Raw genomic sequence first — 4,427 nt, 5'->3', positions numbered from 1 at the left:
TGATGGGGGAAGGATAGCATTATAGTTTGATCTGCTGTTGTTATAAGTACCACAACTAAAAGTAATGTGGTGAGGAAAGAGCTTATTTTATCCTGCAGGTTAGAGGTCATCACGGAGAGGAGCCAGTGCAGATACTCAAGGCAGGAACCTGGAGGGAGGAACTGAATCCAAGACTGCGAAAAATTGCTGCTTCTGGCTTGCTCCCTCTGGCTTGCACAGCAAGTTTTCTAATATAGTCCAGGACAGCCTGTGGAGGTATGGCCCTTCCCCCAGTGTGCTGGATCCTCCCACACCGATTAGCAGCCAAGAAAATGTCTCACAGACATGCCCATAATCTTCAGAGGACACGCTATGGTTGAGTGTTCCTCAGATAACTTGGGGCTGCGTCAGGCTGATAGCTGAGGCTAACTAGGAGAGGTAGTTTAAGGACAAACAGACAGATTTCTATGTCTTTGCTTTTCTTTCATTCACTCGCCAAACTGAGGTTAAACCAGACGGAGACCTGAAACAGGAGATGGTGTTACATGGGATGGGGAGAAACATAAAGCCATTGATTCCTTCACTCTTGGGCTTGGTCTCTTGAGGAATTCTTGCATCCAACACACAACAGACTATGCTGACCTTCCTGGAATCTGCCTTCTTGATGGACAGTAAGAAGAAAACGTGGGTACTTGTAACCCAGGTTGTCAGGTATGCTGTGGTGGGTAGCGGAGGGTGATAGGGGAGTTCATCACAGTAGCACCTGCCCTAGGCAGGAGACAAAGCATCTTGGTAGAAACATCACTTCAATTGAATTATCCAGATATTGGTAGGAGCTTGCTGAGGCTAGGTAGGTAGAAATACGGAGTGGGAAAAGTGTTCTTGGCAGTGGAAACCACCACAAAGGCCTGAAAGAGACCCTGTAACAGCAGTACAGTCAGAAAGGAACTAAGTGTGAAAGGATATATTTATACATGAGGGTTCTATGGCTGAAATAAAACTAAAGACCATCAGTTATCAGTGGTTTCCCAATGGAAAGTTTTGAGGTCATGACCGCCTCCACAGTCCTTAAATGCTACCCTTTTGGTTAGTCTGTCTCTCTGTCTCTGTCTCTGTCTCTGTCTCTGTCTCTCTCTCTCACACACACACACACACACACACACACACACAACTGTATTGTCATAGGAACTTTGTCACACTGAGAATTCTTCCTGTTCTAGGCATTCATTGCTTCTCAGTGGTAGTGTTAAATAAGTGCTAAAATCCCAACTCAAGATGATCATAGCAAATAAGGAATTAAATATTTTCTGTTACAGGAAAAATAATCCAGGGAAGATTTGACCCAGAGACTCCAGATCCAGTATCCCTTATTTCCTATCCTGCTACCCTCTGGGAATACTATCCTCAGGCAAAACGATGCTAGCAAGATGGCTGCCAGCAACTCCAGGCTGATATTTTTCATGTCTTAGTCAAGTGAAAAGGAAAGGAAAAGCCTTCCTGAAGCTTCTACCTAGGTCCCTGCGTTTATTTGGATCGCCCCATCTTACTTCATGTGTTCATTCTTGAAACAACTATGATTGGAAAGGCTTGATCACATGACCTGATTCTGGAGCAGAAGGTGGAGACTAAGACACAACCCAGAATGCTTTTCATTCCTTACTGCCCCCTCCCCTGGCTGTGTATGTGTGGCACACACACACACACACACACACACACACACAGACAGGCAGGTACATAATGCAGGTCAATACATGTGCAAATCAAACATGTTTATTTTTGAGACAGGCTCTCATTGACCTGGAGTGCACTCATTCAGCTAGTCCTGCTGGCTACTGAGTCCCAGGGATCTGCCTGCCTCTGCCTCTCTAGTGCTGGGATCACAGATACCTGCCTCCATGTTCGGCTTTTGTCACCTGAGTTCTGGGGATTGAACCCATGTGAGTTGGCAGCAGGCACTTTACCAAATGAAACATCTCCTAGACCCTGTGGTTGTTTTCTAAAGCAACTGAGGTCACTAGTGGAGGGGTGGAGAGTCGGTGGGAAGAAAAAGAAAAGGTCAGGACAGGAAGTGGAAAGGTGAGGGGTAAACTTTTTTAAGTAAGAAAGGAAAAGCTAAGAATACCAAAGGAGATATACCAAAGAAGGGACAGAAACCTTTTATTCTTTCTACAGAAATATGAAAAATGAATTGCTTCCACTGAGCACTTTTGGCTGTTGGAAATAGAAGGTAAAAAATGGGGAAAGGAACCAACCCCCTCATGTTGATTAGATAAAGCCCCTCCCCCAGCCTGCCACTGACCAGTCACCTGGCCATCAAATTTCTGGTTGTAGGAGAGAAATGTGGAGGTCATCCACTACGGTGATCATGGAAGGCTTGGCCTATCTTAAGGCCCAGACACAGAGCTAGAACCCACTGGGCTTCAGCTCCTGAACGTCTCCCAGCAGCAGAGCACTTTTCTCTTGCAATAAACCACTGCCTCTCATCATTGGCTTATTGGTTCTTACATCTGAAGTCATCTCCCCCATAATTCTGCAGGCTGCAGATCCTTCTCATCCATAAAGAGAAGGTATAATTTAGGTAAATTGGTGGACTACAGCCAAATCTGGCCCTGGACAGTGCCCAGGTAATTTATTTTTCCAGACAAGGTTTTGATTTGTAGCACAGAATGACCTTAAATTTGTGATTCCTCTGCCTCTGTCTCCTGAGTGCTGGGATTTACACACAGGCACCCAGATACCTGGCCTGAATAATGTTTTAAATACAAATGTGGGCGTCTCGGGGAATAAGCACGGTTTGTCATCTGTCTCTCTCGTAGGTCCCTGATATCTATTCCCTGGCCCTTTTTATGTTCATCTTGACTGTATGACAGAGGAGAGATTTGATTTTGCAATCTTGACCCAATTCTTCTTTCATGCATTAGTCAATCAGGCACTTGAGGATGCCCTTGTGATCAGGTATTTCTAATGACAAGAAAGGGAGGGAGAAAGAATTGCAACTTTTCCTCAGCCGGAGGATTCATTCTCCTTCAAAGTATCACCTCTCGGTAACACACACTTCTCCAGTGAGACTAAGGGATGTTTAAACTCCCCTAGGAATTGTTCTCAGTGTCTGAAGCTCCTGTCTGAAATATACTCAAAAGTGAAACATTCTCATTCTTCACGAAGGGATCTGATCTCTGGAAGAAGCCTACAGCACTGGGGCCCAAGTGTGGCTGACCAGGATAACCAGGGCACCTGCCTCTTCCTTTCCCTTTGTGTCCAAAGCACAGCGCAGGAATGTTAGTATTACCTGAGGTCCTTGGGGACTCACTCTAAAGCTTTATTTATCCTCGTGGTTCAGATCTTTCGTGTGTGGGGAAGGGGGTGTGCATGGATGGTTTTGTGCAATTGCGTGGAGGCCAGTGGTGGACTGGTGACTCTCTCGGTTGCTTTGTCACCTTATTATTTGTGATAAAGTCCCTCACTCAACCCAGAGCTCATGCATGGCTTACTGGATAGTCAGTGAGCCGTTTGGATTCTCAGCCCTGGGATTATAGGTGTGCAGCACTGTGCCTGGCTTTATACATTGCTGCGGGGGATCCGATTCAGGTCCTCATTTGTACGTGGCAAGCATCTGATGTGACTGAGCTATCTCCCTGCCTGACTCATGTATTAGATGTTCCGTAAAGATGTGTGATAATGACTTGGTTCACAGCTGCTGGTGCTGCTAGGTGGTTGTGGAACCTTTGGGAGGTGAGGCCTAGTGGAAAGATGTTAGGTCATTGGGTGAAAGGATATGGTTTTTAAGGGCATATTGGGAATCTAAGAGTGATCTCTCTCTCTCTCTCTCTCTCTCTCTCTCTCTCCTTCTATCTCTGCCTTCCTCTGTCCCCTTTGGTCTTTGTCTCTGTGTCTCTCTGACCTTCTTTGGCCATTATTTAACAGCCCATGCACCGCATTGCATATCCCAGGATCGCTTTGAACTTGCAACTGTTCTCCCACCTCAATCTCCCAAGTTCTGGAACTACAGGTGCTCCGTTGAATGCTTTTATTTAAAAGGCAGGGATCAGGGTTTTACTCTGCAACCATGGCTATGCTGGAACTTGCTACATAGCCCAAACTAGTATGCACCCCTTCCCCCCGCTTTCTGAATCATGGGATTATGAACATACACTTCTGTTTTCTCTTTCTTTTTGCTTCCTGGCCACCACAAGGTGAGCAGCTGTGATTCAACACAAACTTCCCACCATGGTGTTCTTCCAGGTCATGCAAAACCATGTGGCCAAGTGACCATGCAAATGAATCCAAACTGAAATAAACCCTTCTTCCTTACATGCTGCTTATCTCAGATGTTTTTGCACAGTGACAGAAACTTGAGCTACACATTTATTACTTACTCACGTCCCTAATTTAATTATCAACATTTTACATTTCAGTAGTTGAAAGTACAAAAACCATAATATTAGATG

General features: G+C 45.4%; 1 long non-coding RNA gene across 3 annotated transcripts; it reads left to right on the top strand.

Moving 5' to 3' along the window:
• The first annotated feature begins 417 nt into the window (after positions 1–417).
• On the top strand, positions 418–2,462 carry LOC120095075 (uncharacterized). Of its 3 annotated transcripts, XR_005490149.1 has the most exons (4): positions 418–690; positions 1,296–1,597; positions 2,152–2,206; positions 2,311–2,462. It is a non-coding gene; the product is annotated as an uncharacterized LOC120095075 (long non-coding RNA). The 3 variants fall into 3 exon arrangements; XR_005490148.1 differs by having other exon boundaries at positions 420–690; positions 2,152–2,462; XR_010055332.1 differs by having other exon boundaries at positions 1,296–2,462.
• The last annotated feature ends 1,965 nt before the right edge of the window (positions 2,463–4,427 follow it).

Source organism: Rattus norvegicus, chromosome 10 (assembly GCF_036323735.1).
Source record: "Rattus norvegicus strain BN/NHsdMcwi chromosome 10, GRCr8, whole genome shotgun sequence".
Taxonomy (NCBI): Eukaryota; Metazoa; Chordata; class Mammalia; order Rodentia; family Muridae; genus Rattus; species Rattus norvegicus.
The sequence above is the reverse complement of the archived record's forward strand: the minus strand, read 5'-3'. Positions and strand labels throughout refer to the sequence as shown.